Source organism: Gossypium arboreum, chromosome 2 (genome assembly GCF_025698485.1).
Source record: "Gossypium arboreum isolate Shixiya-1 chromosome 2, ASM2569848v2, whole genome shotgun sequence".
Lineage (NCBI taxonomy): Eukaryota > Viridiplantae > Streptophyta > Magnoliopsida > Malvales > Malvaceae > Gossypium > Gossypium arboreum.
The window spans coordinates 73,027,674-73,044,383 of record NC_069071.1 but is presented as its reverse complement, the minus strand read 5'-3'; the positions used below and the strand labels follow the sequence as shown (position 1 = coordinate 73,044,383).

General features: G+C 37.5%; 1 non-coding gene across 1 annotated transcript; it reads left to right on the top strand.

Annotated features, from left to right (window-relative positions):
- The first annotated feature begins 13,948 nt into the window (after positions 1 to 13,948).
- On the top strand, positions 13,949 to 14,054 carry LOC128289964 (small nucleolar RNA R71). The gene has a single exon (XR_008279604.1). It is a non-coding gene; the product is annotated as a small nucleolar RNA R71 (small nucleolar RNA).
- Positions 14,055 to 16,710: the final 2,656 nt, after the last annotated feature.

The following is a 16,710-nucleotide window of genomic DNA, read 5'->3' as shown; positions in this document are numbered from 1 at the left end:
CGTTAACGTGTGAGCCAAAATGGCGTGTAGGTACCTCAGGGACAGAGGGAGAACTGATGCCTTGGAGCAGCTAGGATTGTAGGAGGCAGCGCCAGGGGCTAGGGCGTCCCAGCACTTCGAAGGAGAACGATGGATGTGGCGGTTGAGAGCATCTAAGTCATTCTCCTCCTTAAACTCCTCTGTATGTAAGCCCAGTGCAGTACCAAATTTTGGGACGCTTAACTGGCAGAATAATCCGCCTAGGCGAAATTGGATCGTGCCGGAATCATCATAGTTTGTCATTACGGTCTGAAGATGAAACGTTGATTATAGTTCCATAGTGAGCTCGAGATATGTTGGCTCGATGATCCCAAAGAAAAGCTCCCAAGGGTCAGTGGTTAGGAGGGCCCGAATCTCTTCAGCCAACTTAACTTGTCCTACTGCAGCCCAATCGATGTAGCGGCCCGCAATTAAAGGTCAGTCCCGGAGTATTTGAAAAATTTCTTCTTGGGGCCCGATGGGGAATTGCAGGAAAGGGTGACGAATTTCCGCGGAAAGACCCGAGGAAGATGACACTCCCTTCCTTTACTTTGAAGTAGGGATAGCGACCTTTTTACCACGTGAAGACAACATTGTATACCTGCAATATAAAACGAATAATAGTAGGTACATGAATTTGAAAAGGAAAAAGCCATGAATTTGAACTAACAATTTCAGCCAAAGCTACTAATACAAACCAAACTCAACCAAAATAATCGATTTGATAGCATAATTTCGTGACGTTGGCATGGTAATAGCATGAAAATGAGCATAGTAATGGCATGGGTATGACAATAGAATGAGACTTTCCTAACAACTCGATTCAACATGAAATGTATAATAAATAATCTAATAATGTAAATTAAATGATAATAATGAGAAAAATGGAAATAGTATGACAAAAATAAAGATTATTTTGGTAATAAACATTTAAAAATAAGTAAAATAAAAGTGAAAAGAGTAAACAAACGCTAAGGGAGAGAGATTGGGCGTCAAAAATAGAGTTGGAAGCGGCGCACGGGCATAGTGGAAAGGGCATGTAGACTTGCAGCGGCTAAGGTTAAGGTTTCTGGGTGAAGAAGACAATTAATAGTGCAGCCTATTTATAGATTTTGAGGCACACGGCCAGGGAACACACCCGTGTTCCCCAATTTTTGCCCGTGTGACTCGCGAATTTTGAATTTGGGCGCGTCTGACATTTTCTCCACGCCCGTGTCCCTTGGGCGTGTGGGTGCACACGGGCGTGTTACACGATCGTGTCTAGCTTCGTTTGCTTCTCCCACGCCCGTGTATGTAGGCCCACGCCCATGTTCATTTAACAGGTTCGCCCACGGTTGCTTGGCACGGGCGTGTCATACGCCCGTGTTAATTTGACAGGTTCAGCCACGGGTTAAAGGCACGGGCGTGTCGCACGCCCGTGCTGTTTTGGCAAGTTCGCCTATGGCCATAACGCACGGCCGTGGCAATTTGTCGTAGCCCGTGTTTGGGAAATCTTTGCCCTGTTTCCACACGATCATAAGCACGCCAGTGTGCTTGGCCGTGTCTGTGTGGTAAACCTGTATTCAAGAGCTCCGTTAGTAAGTTAGGTGTTAAACACTAAAATTGAAAGAAGTTAATAGAGTTAGTGCTCGGGTTGCCTCCCAAGAAGCGCTTATTTATAGTCTAAACTCAACTTACCTCTCAATTGAATGGTCATGGTGGTTCGAGGAGTTTATACTCTTCATTCCTACTACCATTCTCATCAAAATAAGGTTTTAGACGGGTGTTGTTTACCTTAAAAGTGTCGAACTTGGGATGACTTACCTCGACTGTACCAAATAGGAAAATGCTAAGTACCGTAAGAGGGATTTCTTCATTCAATTTGGTAGTGACAATGTGAGGATCTGCGGCATCTAATAACATTTTATCTCCAACCTTAAGTTGATTTGGGAAGGTATTAAGCTCGTTCTAGCGTAGTTTTGGTTTATCATGTGTTCTCGATTTATGCGTCCGCCACTCATCTAGCTCCTCGATTTGTAGCCTTCGATCTTCATGGATAGGTCCTTTACTACTGCTTGAGAATAGCTCATGTACTTCCTTCAAACTCATTTCCTGCAAAGTAGGTTGCACCATATTGTCAGTTTTAGTAGAATGGTTTAGACGATCACCTTCAATTTTCGATGTGTTACCAGAATTACGAGCTTGAATGGTGATTGTTTCATCTCCCACACGGAGTATGAGCTCACCTGTGCCAACATCAATAATCATTTTAGCAGTTGCTAAAAAGGGCCGTCCTAAAATCAAAGGAGTGTTGCTATCCTCCTTTATGTCTAAAACAATGAAGTCAACAGGAAATATAAATTTATCGATTTTAACTAGCACATCTTAAATAATACCCCTAGGAAATCTTATAGTTTTATCTGCTAATTCAATGCTCATCCTAGTCTGTTTGGGTTTCCCAAGACCTAATTGTTTGAACATTTTGTAGGGCATGACGTTAATACTAGCCCCTAAATCAGCTAATGCATTATTAACATCTAAACTACCAATTAAACAAGGAATCGTAAAACTCCCTGGATCTTATAGTTTGTTAGGTAGTTTATTCTGTAGAATAGCTGAGCAAACTGCGTTTATCTCCACATGCGACACCTCGTCTAACTTCTGTTTATTTACTAAAAGCTCCTTTAAAACTTCATTGCTTTTGGCATCTGCAATAGAGCTTCAATAAATGATAAGTTAATATGTAATTTTTTTAAGAGTTTAAGGAATTTACCAAATTGTTCATCTAAGCAGTCTTTCTTTGTCGCATTAGGGTATGGCACACGAGTTTTGTATTTTATACTTACCGATTTCTATTCATTGTGGTCTACCTCACCTTTACCTTTGCTTATCTCAGTTTCTTGCCTTAGTTTTGGTTCAAGTGTAACTAACCCTTCCTCATCTTGACTAGTAATTGCGTTTAGTTGCTCCCTTGGGTTAGATTCTGTGTTGCTTGGCAAGCTACCTTGTGGTCGTTCAGAGATCAACTTGCCAAATTGTCCAATCTGAGTTTCTAGTCCTTGGATCGATACTTGTTGATTTTTAAGTGCTGTCTCGATGTTCTGGAAATAGGTTTCTGACACCGAGATAAATCTAGACAGCATCTCTTCAAGGTTCAGTTTCTTTTCCTGTTGATAGGGTGGTTGTTGAAAACCCGATGGATGTTGTGGTCTTTGATTTTCTTGACCGCCCCACGAGAAATTGGGATGGTTCCTCCAACTTGCATTATAAGTGTTACTATATGGGTTATTTTGGGATCTAGAGTTATTGTTACCCATATATTGGACTTGGTCCTCCTCGATGCTAGGGTTGAAGGGTTGATATTCTGTGCATGCTTCTCCTCCATTCGAATTGCACCTCATCACTGGGTGTACCTAAGTAGAACCAAGTAAACCATGTAACACCCCTTACCCGTTACCGTCGCCGGAACAGGATACAAGGTATTACCAGAATATAACACATACCATTAAACATAACCGAGATATAAATATGTCATCCAATTTGATAGTGCATCGTATAACATATGTCTTGAACAATATTAGCCAACTTTAATGGCTTGTACAAAGTAGCTGGTCGAGTCTTCGTAACTAATATTTTAAACCTAGACAAATATGACACGTAACAAAATAATTAAGCCTACTATACATGCCATAATTCAAAACGTTTAGTTCAAATACCCTAAAGTATGATAGTGCGGGTAAATCTTCACGATCCTTAACTCCCGAGCAAGTCAAGGACACTATAAGACAAAAGAGAGAAACAAAGTAAGCTTATAGCTTAGTAAGTAAGTATGTAAATACTAATTAAAGAATCTAACATGTTTACACAACAATTCAAGTATATCTACTTTAACTTCACTATTCATTCCACTTTGATTAAGCTGTCTCTGCTGCGTCATATTCACTAAATAAATCATAACTCGAGTTACAAAACTCAAAATTTAAATCCATAAAATTTCCCTGAATCTAGACTCATAAATCTTTTTTTCTAATTTTTTTCTATAATTTTTGGTTCAGCCGATTAGTACAGTTTATTAGTTAAAGTTTCCCCTGTTACACAGCTTGACTGATCTGACCTCTGTTCACTACGAATTGAATTTATCTCAGTACACAATTCAAACAACCCTGAAGTCTATTTCATTTAAAAATAGTCTCAATAAGGAATTTAGGCATGTAAACTATATTTCTTAATTTGCTTTGTACAATTTTTAATGATTTTTCAAATTTGGAACAGGGGATCACGTATTCATCCTGAGCAAGTCACATACAATTGTAAATATCTCAAAATATAGAATTCCTTTGCTTGCTCTGTTTCTTTTATATGAAAGTAGACTCATTAAAATTTAATTTCACATCTAATTCAACCTCTAATTATATTCCTCCTATTTTTGGTGATTTTTCAAAATCACGTCACTGCTACCATCTAAAAACAGTTTTAATGCTAATTTCACTCTTTCACACATTCTTTATGCTAACCTCATTTTATCTTATATATGTATATACCACAAATCATTTTCACCACATTTCATTCACCATAAGTGTAGGTCCAAACCATAATATCACCACAAAACCATCCCGTTGAACAATTCGGATCAATCCTCGATATTTAATGGTTTCAAAGACACAAATTTCACCATCATACTTCGTTTAGTTCGGCTCTCTTGTACACATGGTGAACACTTAGTACCACTCATGCGACCTAACCGATTTGTCTCAGAGCTCTCTTGTCTACATGGTGTCCTTCACTTGGAATCACGCATGCGACCTAGCTACATTTATCTTTCACGTAGCTCTCTTGTCTACATGGTGTCCTTCACTTGGAATCACGCATGCGACCTAGCTACATTTATCTTTCACGTAGCTCTCTTGTCTACATGGGATACATCTCGTATCACACATGTGACCTAGCTACTACAGGGGTGTCTCAGAGCTTTCTTGTACACATGATGTGCACTCAAAGCATCATACATGTGACCTAGCTACGCCCTCTATTTCATTCGATCTCTCAGAATGTTCAACCGGATCTCTCTCTATATTTATTTCCATTCTTCCAATAGTCGATTTATATTTTAACATCAGCTAGTATATTTATATAATAGGCTGAAATATAAGAATGTACATGAAATTATTGTAATATTTACATACAAACTTACCTTGGTACAAAATGTGGAAATTTTGCAATTTAGTCCAAAACTTTTTCCTTCCCCTGCTCGAGATCAATTCGCGTCTTTCTTGATCTATAATAACACATTTAGCTCATTTAATACTCATATTATTTATTTCAATCCAAAAATCACATCATGAAAAATTACATTTTTGCCCCTAACTTTTACAAAATTACAATTTTGCCCCTAGGCTCGGAATTTAATTTCAGCCCTTATTCTTATATTTTATGATATGCTGAACATTTTTCTCTTCTACAACAACATCAAATTCTCACTCTATCATATAGTTATGAACAATAGGTATTTTTACCGATTATCTTGCTTTTACTCGCTTTCACTTAAAACCGAGTAGCACAAGTTATTTAACATAATTTAAAACCTCATATTCTATCATAAAACATCAAAATACACAAATTTCACCTATGGGTATTTTTCCAAATATGAACCCTAGGTTAAATTATTACTAGCATAAGCTTAATCGAGCTTCCGGATTCCAAAACGTAAAGAACATTAAAAGCGGGCTTGGAATCACTTACTATGGAGCTTGAAAATTGAAGAAACCCTAGCTATGGAGAGAGGGAGAATTCGGCAGCAACTAAGGAGGATGATGATAAATTTTGTGTTATTTTTCCCATTTTATTTCATTTAATATCCAAATGACCAAAATGCCCCTCCTTACTAAACTTTCAAAAATTTCTTCCATGTCCTAATTTTGTCCATGAACTTAAAATTGGTCAAATTTCTATTTAAGACCTCCTAATTAATATTCCAAAACAATTTCATACTAAAAACTTCCGTGATGCAAATTTTGCAACTTATTCGATTTAGTCCCTACTTTCAATTTAAGCACTTTAGGCATAGAATTTCATCACGAAATTTTCACACAATCATGCAATCATATCATAAACCCCAAAATAATTATAAAACAATTATTTCTATCTCAGATTTGTGGTCACGAAACCACTATTCGATTAGGCCCTAATTCGGGTTGTCACAATTCTCCCCCTTTTGAGATTTTCGTCCCAAAATCTTACCGCATAAAGAGGTTTGGGTCTTGTTTCCTCATAGCTTCCTCGGGTTCCCATGTAGCCTCTTCTATCCCATGTCCGTGCCACAATACTTTCACTAAAGCTATACTTTTGTTTCTTAACTGCTTAACCTCTCGAGCCAAAATCTTTATTGGTTTCTCCTCATAGGTCATATCCGATCGAATCTCAATTTCGTTGGGGAAATCACATGTGAAGGATCGAACGATAACGTCGCAACATTGATACATGAAACACGTTATGAATTCTTTCTAGCTCTGCCGGTAAGGCCAACCGATATGCCATCGGTCCAATTCTCTCAGTAATCTCGTACGGCCCAATAAAACGCGGACTCAACTTGCCTTTTCGACTAAATCTCGAATCTTTTTCCATGGTGACACCTTCAAGAACACTTTATCACCCACCGAAATTCAATCTCTTTTCTTTTAAATCGCATATGACTTTTGTCGATCTGAAGCGACTTTCAAGCAATCCCGAATTACTTTTATTTTCTCTTCGGTTTCTTTAACTAGATCAACTCCATGAATCTGCTTTCTCACTAAGCTCGGTCCAATATAAAGGAGTCTCGACACTTACGACCATACAAGGCTTCAGACGGTGCCATTTGTATACTTGATTGATAAGCTGTTATTGTAGGCAAACTCAATCAAAGATAGATATTTCTCCCAACTACCTCCAAATTCTAAAACACAAGATCTAAGCATATCTTCGAGTACCGGATTACTCTTTCCGCTTTGACCATCTGCTTGTGGATGAAATGCAAGACTAAAGTTCAATTTTGTACCCAAAGCTTCTTGTAACTTTTTCCAAAATCTCGAGGTAAATCTTGGATCTCTATCGATATTATAGACATAGGTACTCCATGCAACTTCACAATTTCAGCAATATATAATTCGGCTAATTTATCAAGTGAGTAATCGGTGCGTCTTGGTATAAAGTGGGCTGACTTTGTTAATCTATCAACCACTACCCAAACAAAGATCCTTCTTTTAGGAGTTAAAGGCAAACCGGTTACAAAATCCATGGTAATCTTGTCCCATTTCCACTCGTGCACCATTACCGGTTGAAGTAATCCTCAAGGCACTTGATGTTCACTTTTACTTGTTGATGATCAAACACTTGGTTACAAATTCGAAATGTCCCTTTTCATACCGCCACCAATACTGCCTTCTTTAAATCATTATTCATTTTGTGCTACCAGATGAACCGATAAATGACCATTGTGCGCCTCATGTAATATTTTCAATCAATTTATCGTTTTTCGCACACATATCCTGTCTCAAACATCAAATAGTCATCCGGTCCAACTCGAAAATCGAGTCGTAACTCGATTCGCATTGAGTTCTCTTGATTCGCAACTCACTATCATTCTTTTGAGCATCACAAATCAACTGGAGAAATAACGGTTTAGCTCTCATCTCGCTAAGATTGACCCATCATCGACAATGCTAACCCGTGTTCATGGCTCTCAAAGTAAAAAGAAATTTTCGCTCAAGGCGTCAAGAACTACATTTGCTTTTCCGGATGGTAATCAATCACTAGATCATAATCCTTTAATAATTCAAGCCATCTTCGCCGTCGCAGATTCAGATCCTTTTGATTCATCAAGTATTTCAAACTTTTGTGATCGGTAAAAATTCGCATTTTCACCGCACAAATAATGTCGCCAAATCTTCAAGGCAAAAACAACAATGCCGCCCAAATCATGTGTAGGATAGTTCTTCTCATGCGGTTTTAACTGTCTCAAGCATAAGCTACCACTTTACCCTCTTGCATCAACACACATCCAAGGCACATCAATGATGCATCACTATAAATTACGAACTCCTTTCCGACTTTAAGTTGTACTAAAATTGGTGCTTCAGTCAATCGTGCTTTCAACTTTTCAAAGCTTTGTTGTCATTTATCAGTCCATTCGAACTTAACATTCTTTTGCAACAACTTAGTCATAGGAGAGGCAATCATCGAAAATCCTTCAACAAAACGTCTATAATACCCGGCTAAGCCTAAAAAGCTTCTAACCTTGGATACATTCTTGGGCGGTTTCCAATCAACGATCGCAGAAATCTTGCTTGGATCCACTCGAATACCATCACCTGAGACTATATGCCCCAAAAATCCGACTTCACGAAGCCAGAACTCACTTTTACTAAACTTGGCAAACAGTTTCTTTTCTCTCAAGATCTGCAATATAGTTCTCAAGTGCTCGGCATGTTCAGACTCATCTCGAGAATAAATTAAAATGTCATTTATAAACACTACTACAAACTTATCCAAATATGGCCGGAAGATCCGATTCATTAAGTCCATAAATATAGTGGAGCATTTGTTGTCGAAGGCATCACAAGAAACTCATAATGTCCATACCTTGCCCTAAAGGCGGTTTTCGGCACATCTGACTCCTTAACTCTCAGCTGGTAGTAACCAGACCTCAAATCAATCTTTGAAAACACTATGGTCCCCTTTAACTGATCGAATAAATCATCAATCCTCGGCAATGGGTACTTGTTCTTTATAGTCACCTTATTAAGCTGACGGTAATCAATGCAAAGTCTCATTGAACCATCCTTCTTCTTTACGAATAATACTGGAGCACCCCAGGGAGAGAAACTCGGTCTCACAAATCCCTTGTCTGTTAACTCTTGCAATTGAGCCTTCAATTCTTTTAATTCGGTCGGAGCCATTCTATATGGAGCAATCGAGATCGGTGCGATGCCGCAAACAAATCAATGGCAAAATCTATCTCTCTGTTCGGAGGCAACCTGGGCAATTCCTCCGAAATACATCCGAAACTCACAGACTATCGATCGATTCAAATTTCAGTTGAGGCAACTCAATATTCATTACATAAGCCGGATAAGCTTCACACCCTTTTCTCATGTATTTCATGCAGACATGTGCAAAATCACCATAGGCAATTTATTTGATTCATCTGTTTCAATCCACGTAATTTCTCCATTTTCACATTTCAACTCTAGTGTCTTTTGTTTACAATCTACCTTAGCATCATACAATGTTAACCACCCATTCCCAAGATAACGTCAAACTCACCAAATGGTAACAAAGATCAAGTTGGCCGGAAAACAGTGACCTTGAATCATTAATGGGCAATTCTTGCAAACCTTGTCAACTAGCACATATTGGCCTAAGGGTTCGACACTTTAATCGTAAACTCAAGAATTCAACAGCAACTTTTTATTGGATACTAAATTCATGCAAATATAGGAATGAGTGGACCCGGATCAATCAATGCAATAACAATAGTATCATAGAGAGAAATGTACCAAGAATGACATCGGAGATGATGCATCTTCTCGCACGATAGCATAAGCTCTAGCAGTGCTCTAGCTTCGATCTTGCCGTTAAATCTTTCATCACAGCTTTACTACTAGTCCCACCTCCTGTATTTCTCGGTGGTCTACCTCTACTAGCGGTGGTATTCATCTAGCACTCTAAAATCTTTCTTCTTTAACTTTCTCCGGACAATCTCTAATAAAATGTTCACGAGAACCAAGACTGAAACAAGCTCGCTTCGGTCCCCAACACTCACCATAATGTTGCTCGCCACATTGTCGACACTCGGGCTTTCTAGGTCGCACATTACCCACACTTGCCACCAAGTAGCTTGAGCTTTAGACCCGAATATGCTCTACCACGATCTCTGTGTGAATCCCCAATTGAAACTGTCATTCGAGGGTTTGTCTCTTTGGACCTCTTTGGTTGAGATTGAAATGGCTTGCTTATCTGTCTTTTTCGACATCTCGGCCTCAATAGCGCTTTTCTTCTTTCTTTGTTCAATTCTTCGACTTTAAGAGCTCGATCAACCAATACTACAAATTCTTTCAACTCCAAAATTCCTACAAGCACTTTAATGTCCTCATTCAGCCCATCTTCAAATCTTCTACACATAATGGCCTCGGTGGACACACATTCTCGGGCATACTTGCTGAGTCTTACAAATTCGCGTTCATACTCGCTACGACATTTTCCCTGCTTCAATTCAAGGAACTCCTTCCGTTTTGATCAATAAATCGCCGACTTATGTATTTCTTTCTAAATTCTTCCCGGAAGAAATCCCAAGTAACTTTTTCTTTTGGCACCACTGCAACCAAAGTCTTCCACCGTGGTAAGTCAATCTCTCAAAAGTGATACAGCACACTTTAAGCATTCCTCGGGTGTACATGAGAGCTCATCAAATACACAGGTAGAATTTTCAAGCCAGAATTCCGCTTTCTCAGGATCATCATCGACCTTTGCTCTAAACTCTTCGGCCCCTTGTTTTCGAATCTTGTCAACCGGAGGCTTGTTCATTCTTACCAAATCTATACCTTGAGCAGCTCTGAGAATCGCCCGAGGTATAGGAGGGGTGGAGGAGGTTGAGCATTTGGATTTGCTCGAATAAATTCAAGATACCAATTGTTCATCATTTGGAGAAAGGCATCCCGAGCCTCATCTCATTGTCTCAATGTCTCAGGTCTACTTTCCACAGCGAGGTCCCTTGTGGGAGCCACGACATTACTAAAGATCATCACCGCAGTTCCTTCAGATCCATTACTATATTAAAACAAAACACAGCTTTAGAATAATCAGAGTCACCACACTATCACAATATTTTTATGGCATGTATAGCTAGACTTTTACACACACTTTATTAGTCCGAGAACCGACTAAACCATAGCTCGATACCACTAAATGTAACACCCTTACCATACTGTCATAAAACAGGATACAAGGTATTACGAGAATATAACACATACCATTAAACATAATCGAGATATAAATATGTCATCCAATTTGATAGTGCATCGTATAACATATGTCTTGAACAATATTAGCCAACTTTAATGGCTTGTACAAAGTAGCTGGTCGAGTACTGTAACTAATATTTTAAACCTAGACAAATATGACACGTAACAAAATAATTAAGCCTACTATACATGCCATAATTCAAAACGTTTAGTTCAAATACCCTAAAGTATGATAGTGCGGGTAGATCTTCACGATCCTTAACTCCCCGAGCAAGCAAGGACACTATAAGACAAAAGAGAGAAACAAAGTAAGCTTATAGCTTAGTAAGTAAGTATGTAAATACTAATTAAAGAATCTAGCATGTTTACACAACAATTCAAGTATATCTACTTTAACTTCACTATTCATTCCACTTTGATTAAGCTGTCTCTGCTGCGTCATATTCACTAAATAAATCATAACTCGAGTTACAAAACTCAAAATTTAAATCCGTAAAATTTACCTGAATCTAGACTCATAAAGCTTTTTTCTAATTTTTTTCTATAATTTTTGGTTCAGCCGATTAGTACAGTTTATTAGTTAAAGTTTCCCCTGTTACACAGCTTGACTGATCTGACCTCTGTTCACTAAGAATTGAATTTATCTCAGTACACAATTCAAACAACCCTGAAGTCTATTTCATTTAAAAATAGTCTCAATAAGGAATTTAGGCATGTAAACTATATTTCTTAATTTGCTTTGTACAATTTTTAATGATTTTTCAAATTTGGAACAGGGGATCACGTATTCATCCTGAGCAAGTCACATACAATTGTAAATATCTCAAAATATAGAATTCCTTTGCTTGCTCTGTTTCTTTTATATGAAAGTAGACTCATTAAAATTTAATTTCACATCTAATTCAACCTCTAATTATATTCCTCCTATTTTTGGTGATTTTTCAAAATCACGTCACTGCTACCATCTAAAAACAGTTTTAATGCTAATTTCACTCTTTCACACATTCTTTATGCTAACCTCATTTTATCTTATATATGTATATACCACAAATCATTTTCACCACATTTCATTCACCATAAGTGTAGGTCCAAACCATAATATCACCACAAAACCATCCCGTTGAACAATTCGGATCAATCCTCGATATTTAATGGTTTCAAAGACACATTTCACCATCATACTTCGCTTAGTTCGGCTCTCTTGTACACATGGTGAACACTTAGTACCACTCATGCGACCTAACCGATTTGTCTCGTAGCTCTCTTGTCTACATGGTGTCCTTCACTTGGAATCACGCATGCGACCTAGCTACATTTATCTTTCACGTAGCTCTCTTGTCTACATGGTGTCCTTCACTTGGAATCATGCATGCGACCTAGCTACATTTATCTTTCACGTAGCTCTCTTGTCTACATGGGATACATCTCGTATCACACATGTGACCTAGCTACTACAGGGTGTCTCGTAGCTTTCTTGTACACATGATGTGCACTCAAGATCATACATGTGACCTAGCTACGCCCTCTATTTCATTCGATCTCTCCAATGTTCAACCGGATCTCTCTCTATATTTATTTCCATTCTTCCAATAGTCGATTTATATTTTAACATCAGCTAGTATATTTATATAATAGGCTGAAATATAAGAATGTACATGAAATTATTGTAATATTTACATACAAACTTACCTTGGTACAAAATGTGGAAATTTTGCAATTTAGTCCAAAACTTTTTCCTTCCCCGCTCGAGATCAATTCGCGTCTTTCTTGATCTATAATAACACATTTAGCTCATTTAATACTCATACTATTTATTTCAATCCAAAATCACATCATGAAAAAATTACATTTTGCCCCTAACTTTTACAAAATTACAATTTTGCCCCTAGGCTCGGAATTTAATTTCAGCCCTTATTCTTATATTTTATGATATGCTGAACATTTTCTCTTCTACAACAACATCAAATTCTCACTCTATCATATAGTTATGAACAATAGGTATTTTACCGATTATGCTGCTTTTACTCGCTTTCACTTAAAACCGAGTAGCACAAGTTATTTAACATAATTTAAAACCTCATATTCTATCATAAAACATCAAAATACACAAATTTCACCTATGGGTATTTTTCCAAATATGAACCCTAGGTTAAATTATTACTAGCATAAGCTTAATCGAGCTTCCGGGATTCCAAAAACGTAAAGAACATTAAAAACGGGCTTGGAATCACTTACTATGGAGCTTGAAAATTGAAGAAACCCTAGCTATGGAGAGAGGAGAATTCGGCAGCAACTAAGGAGGATGATGATAAATTTTGTGTTATTTTTCCCATTTTATTTCATTTAATATCCAAATGACCAAAATGCCCCTCCTTACTAAACTTTCAAAAATTCCTTCCATGTCCTAATTTTGTCCATGAACTTAAAATTGGTCAAATTTCTATTTAAGACCTCCTAATTAATATTCCAAAACAATTTCATACTAAAAACTTCCGTGATGCAAATTTTGCAACTTATTCGATTTAGTCCCTACTTTCAATTTAAGCACTTTAGGCATAGAATTTCATCACGAAATTTTCACACAATCATGCAATCATATCATAAACCCCAAAATAATTATAAAACAATTATTTCTATCTCGGATTTGTGGTCACGAAACCACTATTCCGATTAGGCCCTAATTCGGGTTGTCACAAACCATCAATCTTTTTATTTAGAAGTTCTACCTGGTTTGACAGCATAGTAACCGAATCGACGTTACAAACTCCTACTGTTTTAGTTGGCTTAGTCTCATGACTTGCCACTGATAATTATTCAGTGACATCTCTTCAATAAATTCATAGGCCTCTTCAGGTGTTTTTTTGTTGATGGTTCCCCCAGCTGCTGCATCAATCATTTGCCTTGTCGATGGGTTCACACCATTGTAGAATGCTTGAACTTGAAACCATAGAAGTAGTCCATGGTGAGGACACCTTCGTAGTAGGTCCTTGTATCTCTCCCATGCATCGTAAAGAGTTTCTAATTCCATCTGCACAAATGAAGAGATATCATTATGTAATTTGGCTATTTTAGCCGGCAAAAAATATTTTAATAAAAAATTTTCGTTCATTTGTTCCCAAGTAGTAATTGACCTTCGTGGTAACGAGTTCAACCACTGTTTAGCTTTGTTCCTCAATGAAAAAGGGAATAACCAAAGACGAATGGCATCGTTAGAAATGCCATTAATTTTAAATGTATCGCAAAATTCCAGGAAATTTGCCAAGTGAGTGTTTGGATCCTCATCCTACAAACCATCAAACTGAACAAATTACTGTATCATTTAAATAGTGTTAGCTTTTAGTTCAAAATTATTTGCAGCAATAGCAGGCCTAACTATACTTGACTCAATTCCTATTAAAGTAGGTTTAGCATAATCATACACAGTATGAGGAGCAGGATTTTAATTTGCTAATTCAACGGGTATCGCAGGAGGTAGCTGATTGTCTTGGTTTTCAGCCATCTCCTCGGTTAGGGTTTGAATATCGTTCTCTTGCTTGTTCTATGTGTATCTTATGCTTTGCTTATTTCTCTTTGGTTTCTGCAAACTGTGCGATCGATTTCTTCATCAAAAAGTAGTGGTCCTGACGGGTTTCTTCTAGTCATAAACTATAAAAACCTACTAAGATAAAGAAAAAGTAAATTAATAAATACTAAAAATAAAAATAAAATAGAATTAACTTGCAAGAAAAATAAATGGCTAAAGAAATAAAAATTGAGTGTTTCTAATATCTTAGTTCCCCGGCAAAGGTGCCAAAAACTTGATTGCGATTTTCGTTACAAGTAAGTTTTATATATTTATAATTAATCGTTCTTGAAACTAACTATTATCATGATGTAGGCAAGTGCACCTATCGAACAATAGTATAGTTTTAGTAAGACCGGATTGTCGAACCCAAAGGAACTAAAAGTACTAGTAATGACTGTCTTTTTATTATCTAACCTAAGAATAAGGGGGTTTTGTTTTAACTAACTAATTATATAAACTAAGAATTCACAAAAAATAGAATTGGGGAATTACTTTTAGAAAAACGATTGAATTAAGACAATACCTAAGGAAGAATCCACCTAGACTTCACTTGTTATTCTGACTCTGAATCAGACGATTTATTCATTTAACTTGTTCCGTAGAGATCCCTCCCTAGATTGAATAATTGAGACTTTTCTCTAATTAACACCCTAGGGTTGCATTAACTCGATCTATGGATCCCTTTATTAGGTTTCACCCTAATCTGGCAAAATCTTATCACCCTATCTCTAGGTGCGCAATCAACTCTGCTTAATTATGACAAATGTACTCTTAGACAGGGTCTATTCCTCCTCTAAATAAGAGCTTATCTTGAATCAGTATCCTGGGATATCAAAACAAGAATTAAGAACACATAATTAAGAACAAGTTAAATATTTATCATACAATTCAGAAAATAATAACAAGATTCGTCTTAGGTTTCATTCCCCTTAGGTATTTAGGGGATTTAGTTCATAACTAAAAAGGAAAACATCTCAGAAGAATAATGAATACAAAATATAAAGAAAACCTAAAACTTTTGAAGGGAAATTGAGGGAAGATCTTCAGTCTTGATGGTGAATCCGGCTTTTGAGATGGATCAATTGGCTTCCTTTGAGCAGTTCCCTGCCTCCTTTTCTCTGCCACCTTTTTCCTCTTCCTTTAAGGTGTATTTATAGGATTTAGAATGTCTAAAAGCCCTCAAAATTAGTCTTTTTTGAATTGGACTCGACTTGGGCTCGACAAAGACACGCCCATGTGTGATTACATTAGGCCATGCTCGAGCCTGTTAGAATGGCACGGGCATGTGTTCTACCCGTGTGAGTCGTGCTTCGATTCTGCCAAATTGACATGGCCGTGTGGTCTATCCGTGTGAGGAAGTCCAGGCCGTGTTGATTTCATACGTTGGCCCATTTTCTCCGTTTTTGGCTCGTTTCTCATTCCTTTCGCTCTCCTATGCTCACCTATGTTGTGACAGCCCAAAATAGACCCTAGCCGGAATGTGGTTTCGGGACCACTAAACCGAGTCATAAAAATAATTAATTGTTATATTCTATGCTTACTATGTGTGTGCATGCATATGTGGAAATTTCATTCTCTAATTTTACCCATTTGTATGAGAAAGTATTAAATAGGGATCAAAGTGAAACATGGTGAAATATGATAGGCTAATTTTAAATGGCTTGTTAGTACATGTTAACAAAAGGTGGAGTTGCATGTCAAATAATCCCTTCCTAAGGAGGAGTGGCCGGCCATGACAAGGTTATGGGCAAGGAACATGTTCCCAACATGTTTTACTAATGGATGATGTTAGAAATAATAAACAACTAAGCATGGGTGAGAAAAGAAAAAAAAAATGTGTGTGAGAGAGTAGCATCCCCCCCCATTGCCGTGCAACCAAGAAGAGAAAACAAAAAAATTTGTTCATGCTTGCTCTCTCCCTTTTTGGCCGAAAATACTAAGAGGAAGAAGGGATTTTTGCTTCATTTCCTTTGTTTAGAAGAGATCTAGAAGGAGATTTGGCTAAGTTTGCATCAAGATTAAGGTATGTATGAGGTTGTGTTGGGAGTTTCATGCATGGTTTGGTTGCTAATTTGATGTGCATGTTAGCCATGGCTCAAATCCTTGTTATGCCATGGAAATGGTATTTGGCCAAAGTTGTTATGGTGATAA